Source organism: Tachysurus vachellii, chromosome 17 (genome assembly GCF_030014155.1).
Source record: "Tachysurus vachellii isolate PV-2020 chromosome 17, HZAU_Pvac_v1, whole genome shotgun sequence".
Classification (NCBI taxonomy): Eukaryota; Metazoa; Chordata; class Actinopteri; order Siluriformes; family Bagridae; genus Tachysurus; species Tachysurus vachellii.
The window spans coordinates 21,199,202-21,206,241 of NC_083476.1; the positions used below are offsets into that span (position 1 = coordinate 21,199,202).

Here is a 7,040-nt window from a genome sequence, read left to right on the forward strand (position 1 = left end):
AGAGGAAAGTATCTGTGGCTGAGTCCAAGGGTGGGAAAAGGAAGAGAAGAAAGAGTGCCAGAAGCTACAGAAGAAGGGGAGACAGATTGGAGGTTACAGCGGGTAAGAGCGAGGGGGTGAGAGGTAGTTTTAGGTAGGATAGGGAGCGTGATGGTAAAGTAAAAAAGGTGATGATGGGAGATGTGTAGTGGGGTAGCAGTCATGTCTGTAGGTCATGAAGCTTCATGAACATTGTGATTAAACATTGCAGCCCCACTTTGTTGCGATTTGCGAGTGTTTACTCACAGAACATGAGAATAATCCTTACATTTATAATATGTTTATTCTTATTAAAGTTCTTGTCTACATTTTGGGAATTGAGAACAGCAGGTATTTGGATTAGATCTTTAGCAGCGTTGTGTAATATTTTGTGCGCTGGGAATAAAACGATTATAAAACAGTGATGCAACAAAGTTAAAAAAAAATAAAAATATTCGTAGTTCGATTTTCTGATCTGACACAAGAACTGAAACCGTAATTCGATGTTATCTGAGTAGATGACGATATGCAAATTTTTCATAACAAAAGTGGATTAATGTTAATGGCTTTTGCATAGAATAATTAGCATAAGGACCGAAGCCTCAAGAGATCAGATTATGCAAAAAGTGCATATTGAAACGAGTCGATGCTCTAAAACCGTTTTCCCTTGACAGACATCTGCTGTTTAATATGGAGGGAAGGTGATATAATATCGAGAGGAAATAAAGCGAATTAAAGAATAAAAGAAAGCCATGAGGCATCACAACACCTTTTTGATAAATCTTAAGAAACAGCACCTTCGCATTTAGTCTTGCATGAAATGGGACGTTCTGTCGGCGTGCTTCGTGGCGCCGAAGTGGCTGAAACGTCTCGCGCTTGAGACGTGATTATATCCAGTCTCTCAGCAAGTCAAGCGTAGCTCGAGCCTGAGGTTCCAGAGTTAAAGCCAAGATCAAATATTTGCATCGCACTCACTCACCCACTCACACACTCGCGGGACCCGAGCCAGCGCAAAGATGAATTACCTCACAGTCAAACAAAGGATTTCTGTTTTACCCTTCATGCATAATGAGGAAGTGCTGCGTGTTCGATTTTTACACGACAGCTTCACACTTAACCCAGCGGTGGATTCTTTCCACTCCACTTTCCTTTTTTCCTTTAAATCTGACAATCAGAAATCTCTGAGGGAACATAATTTCAATGTTCTGGGTTACTTTTTTTTTCTCTGCTGAATCAGAATGTATGAGGTGCATGAAGTGAAGGATCTCAAATGGGAGATGCTTCATATATCAGGAAGCAACAAGAAACTTCATCAAAGCATGAATTCTTATGGCTACAGGAACATGGCGCTTTGGCTCTTTGGTGCAGAGACGCACCATTAAGACTGCTGAGAAATTCGTCGTCGGCTGCGGTCCACCATCACCCTGAGGAAGACCTAAAAATCTCCAGGACGAAGAGGTGAGCAGCAGAAATCATCAGTGACTCCTCCCACTGGGTTAATAACCTCGTCTGAAAAACATCATCAGGAAAGCAAATCTGCTGCCTGATAACAAAAACTGCACACCATCCAACCGGCTTCAGACCAACGGTCATATCGTCGCTGTCGGGCGGAAACCTCGTATGTCCAAATTTTGTCAATTTCATATTTTTTCACATATCGATGCTATTGGTCAGTCCCCACGTGGGTCTGTTATTTTTACAAGTTATTAACCAATCTAAAGTCTTGAAAATAGCTTGAGCACAAATCTCATAACTCCATTGGACACTTCAACTGTCCACCTCTTCCTCACTCCGTGGGAGAGCTTCACGGCATATTTCTCCTCAAGAAGAGTCGCAACGAATCAACACGTCTTCTGAGGTAAATGTCTTCAAAACACTGGGCTCAAAGAAAAAAAATCTTGACCCCCGCTAGTTCTGGTGCTCGTCTGAGGACAGGGATTTAGCACAAGACAATCCACTGCAACGCGGACTAAACCCTGTGCACTGCAGATAAGGTACGGCGTTTTTTTAATTTCCTGAAAAGTAACGGTTTTGGAGATACGAGGATTCTGCCCGACAGCGACGATTTGTGTTATAGAGCAGACGCCCAGTTATCAATACATTATTAGTATTTAATTATCAATTAAAACATTTATATTTAGCAATATATTTATATTAAGTAATAAAATTCAATATTACTATATAATTACTATAATATTACTACAACTACTACACTATGTTATAAATAGCAGTAAATAATTATATTTATAATAATAATAATAATAATAATAATAATAATAATAATAATAATACATTTTAGTATTATTTATACTCTCTCTCACTCTCTCTCACTCATCTTCTACCGCTTATCCGAACTACCTCGGGTCACGGGGAGCCTGTGCCTATCTCAGGCGTCATCGGGCATCAAGGCAGGATACACCCTGGACGGAGTGCCAACCCATCACAGGGCACACACACACACACTCATTCAGTCACACACTACGGACAATTTTCCAGGGATGCCAATCAACCTAGCATGCATGTCTTTGGACCGGGGGAGGAAACCGGAGTACCCGGAGGAAACCCCGAGGCACGGGGAGAACATGCAAACTCCACACACACAAGGTGGAGGCGGGAATCGAACCCCCAACCCTGGAGGTGTGAGGCGAACGTGCTAACCACTAAGCCATATTTCTACTTCCACTCTCATTACATTACATTACATTTGAGCCTAGAAATATAAAATCCGTCAGGCTGGTAGATGTGTAGAAAACATCATACAATACATCCTCCATCCATACATCCTCATCCTTCTGAAAGAGCTATCCACCCTCTTTTTTGATTTTTTTGATTACATATTAAATGAAATGCATGAGTGTGTAGGTGCTTCCTATAGAAATTATAATGGAATTTTGTTGAAATGCATCACTTTCTCCATTCATTCATTCATTCATTCATTTTCTACCGCTTATCCGAACTACCTCGGGTCACAGGGAGCCTGTGCCTATCTCAGGCATCATCGGGCATCGAGGCAGGATACACCTTGGACGGAGTGCCAACCCATCGCAGGGCACACACACACACACACACACACACACACACACACACACACACACACACACACGCAATCACACACTAGGGACAATTTTCCAGAGATGCCAATCAACCTACCATGCATGTCTTTGGACCGGGGGAGGAAACCGGAGTACCCGGAGGAAACCCCCGAGGAGAACATGCAAACTCCACACACACACAAGGTGGAGGCGGGAATCGAACCCCGACCCTGGAGGTGTGAGGCGAACGTGCTAACCACTAAGCCACCGTGCCCCTTCACTTTCTCCATTGTCTTCATAATTTTAACGTGTAATTACCGAAGTCTTGAATAAGAATTCATCTGAAGAAGTTTCCTCGACTGCCACACACACACACACACACACACACACACAGACACACACATTTGCGAGGTGTTTGGTGTTTACTGATAACAGCAAGACAGACAGATTATGTAGGTTACCGGAATTGATTGTCAATCCGATCCCTTAGCACGGAGCCTCTCTGGATAAAACAGACGGATGGGATAAAAATGAGATTTTCTTCTTTAAGAGCAGACCACAAATGCAACAAAATGCATTCAGTGACATTCATTCATCTATACGTACATTTTTATAGCTCATATCCTGGAGTCTAAGAGGAAATCGCTGTCTGCTCGGGTTAAACGGATTAGTGACATTTAAAAACCAGACACGTTTTGTTTTTGTGTCTGTTATGAGATATAGCATCAGTGTGAATGCGTTTCGCAGATGTACAGGGACCATAAAGATCACAAAACCCTAAGTGTTTTTGTTTTCTGGAACTTTTCTATGAATATATCACCTCTAGAATGGTAGAGATAAACAGAAAGAATGATACAACTCTTCATCCCTTCAAACTCTACAAATTCTTAAAGTCCTGAGTGTTTACTTTCATATGAGCTTCATATTAACACCACCGTGGAGCGAGACGCGAGGAAGACGTTCGGCCGTCAACACGGACACGAGACAAACGGGAGGATCGTTTATTTATCGGCTTCTGGAAAAAAAGTTAAGATGGTGTAGCGTGAGCGAGTCTGACATGTGCTACTAGCTGATGGGAATTAGCGACAGACCGAATTGGAAACTGAAAATGCAGCAAGATAAAAATCCTGACCAAACTGGAAATAAGGAAAGATAAAGGATGGAACAAAGCATCGTTATTTCGTCAAAGCCGATTACACCTTTACAGTGGGGGACTTTTATTCACCAACTAGCGCTGAACTATTAGAACTGAGAGGAGAAAAAAAGACAGACAGAATAAGAGAGAAATAAAATTTTGTACGGCTAATTAGGAACAAGGTAGAACTAATGAACAACGGGACATTGGTTTTAAGCTTTAAGAAGCCCGTGTGATTTTGGACTCTGAGAGACTTTGTGCCTTGTGGGGAATGAGATAACAGGAAATTAACGTAATGCTGAACTCGTGGTGTGAACACGGATACTGGAAGTCATGCGGCTGGTGTTTGAGCTGCACCGGGTGACTGCTTTAGGAGCCGAGAAGGTGAGAGAGGTGAGATTATAGAAGGCTCTGTGGGGGTCCTGTTCAGGTTCAGGTAAAAAGTGAGAGTTTAAGAGATACAATCACTGAAGCTCATCCATCGTCTTCTGATCTTTCGCCCAGGGTTCCTTGTGTCTCCGTGTCACTTTTATTCCCTCATTGACAAGAAGGCATCTAAGAGCGCTTCAGGGAATTGAAGCCGTTTGTCATTTTACCAACCTTCTCTTAAAGTCCACGTGCATTCGTATTTCTCGTCATGTGGGCAGCCGCCGTCCTGTGCATCTGACGGCAGCCTCGAGTAGGTCGAAGCCCTGCATCTGACGTATCATAAGATGGAGAAAAGCTGTCAGAGTAGGACTTAATCTGACATCACGGTGGGCCGTCGGAACCAAAGAGAAAGTCAGGCAGCTGACAGTAGGCGCAGTAAAGCACTAACCCGTCTCACCACATGACCAACGACAACGTTCCTTATCAGCCTCCCAGCACATGGCCGACAGACATCGCGAGTCGCTCTCGTCTGCCTGTCTTCACTACGGATTAACGTCCGTCAACGAGCGAGCGAGCTGACACACGTTCAAAAAAGCAGCCGTGCCACAAAAAAGGGATTGTCATAAGTCACATTCACGGAGGTCTTGTGTGGTTTCGGCTACAACCAAGTCTTAGATTTTTTATTAAACTCCTGTATCTGTGTCTATGAGAAAGAGAGAGAGTATTAATGTTAATAATAATAAGAGTTCTAGGTGGAATAATCTGAGGAACAAACTGTATTTCTCTTTCATATTATTCTTTTATTTCAGTTTAAAAGTTCAGAGATAACCTGAGACCTGAGACATGAGACATATGAAATAGTTTTATAAAATTATACCATGCTGAAATTGGGAGGGAAAGGATTCAGCATTCTGGATTTCTTTCTTTCTTTCTTTCTTTCTTTCTTTCTTTCTTTCTTTCTTTCTTAACATATTTTCTTTGTTTGTTTGTTTGTCTCTTTCTTTCTTTCTTTCTTTCTTTCTTTCTTTCTTTCTTTCTTTCTTTCTTTCTTTCTTTCTTAACATCTTTTCTTTGTTTGTTTGTTTCTTAACATATTTTCTTCATATTTCTTTCTTTCTTTCTTTCTTTCTTTCTTTCTTTCTTTCTTTCTTTCTTTCTTTCTTTCTTTCTTAACATCTTCTTTGTTTGTTTTTTTATTGTTTTTTTGTTTGTTTGTTTCTTTCTTTCTTTCTTAACATCTTGTCTTTGTTTGTTTGTTTCTTAACATATTTCTTTATTTCTCAACATATTTCTTTCTTTCTTTCTTTCAATTAAGAGGTATTTCTTAACATCTTGTCTTTGTTTTTTGTTTGTTTGTTGGTTTTTTAACATCTTTTGTTTGTTAGTTTGTTTGTTTCTTTTTCTTTCTTTCTTTCTTTCTTTCTTTCTTTCTTTCTTAACATCTTGTCTTTGTTTGTTTTTTGTTTGTTTCTTTCTTTCTTTCTGTCTTTCTTTCTTAACATTTTTTCTTTGTTTGTTTGTTTGTTTCTTAACATCTTTTGTTTGTTTGTTTGTCTCTTTCTTTCTTTCTTTCTTTCTTTCTTTCTTTCTTTCTTTCTTAACATCTTGTCTTTGTTTGTTTGTTTGTTTGTTTGTTTCTTTCTCTCTTGAATATTCTCTATACCATTGAATGTCTTACTAGATAAGAAAGTGATCAAGGTACAAAACCTAGTAGAACTGCTGAGATTCTTGTTGAATCTTACAAATTCAATCTGTTTGTATAGTCGAACAGTTACTGAGTAAATCCTGGGGGGCATTAACACAAAGAGAAATAAAGGAAGTGTTCCAATGGACAGGTAACATCTGATGAGTCTGATACTTTTCCCAAACTGTATATCGTACCTACAGTAGGCTAACAGATAACGAAGGGTCCGTCACGTCACTGGGCTTTGGGAAACAGCAGAGCTTGGACAGAATCTGCCCAAGGGAAGAATCTTTAAATGTTATGTGTCCAAGCGATAAACCATGACAATATTGGAGAGATAATTTTAAGATGGACACAACAGTAAGACCAGCGTGGGATCTGCTCTATAAACCACCATTGATAAATAATGCTGGTGATTTACATGGTGTTCTTACAGTGAATGCTTTTGTGTCAATCCCACAGTCTCAGATAAATGCCCTTTCTGTTCACTGAGAGAAACTATTTTTCATTGTTTTCTAAACTGTGGGAGATGAACAGATTGTTCGATATGCTGTATAACTTTTTATCGCATTTTGATGAACAGATTTTTATTTTTGATAAATAAATAGGCCGGTTAATACATTTTCTTTTTTGACAGGGAAAGGTTTCTATTTATTTCAGCAGAAAGAAAAAGATTGACGGAATTTCAAGCTGCGTCTGTTTGTCAATGTTCAAGTGGTTGGTAAGAAAAAGGATAATGTTGGAATATAAATACGATGTTAAAATGAAAGATGTGGGACTTTAATGATGTTTTATTCTCCCT

General features: G+C 39.9%; 1 long non-coding RNA gene across 1 annotated transcript in view; it reads left to right on the forward strand.

Annotated features, from left to right (window-relative positions):
- Positions 1 to 1,446: 1,446 nt before the first annotated feature.
- The window catches only part of LOC132860417 (uncharacterized), a 6,591-nt gene continuing 997 nt past the window's right edge, over positions 1,447 to 7,040 (forward strand). The window contains exons 1-2 of the long non-coding RNA XR_009649815.1: positions 1,447 to 1,476; positions 6,876 to 6,959. This is a non-coding gene — a long non-coding RNA (uncharacterized LOC132860417). The remainder of the gene's footprint in view (positions 1,477 to 6,875; positions 6,960 to 7,040) is intronic.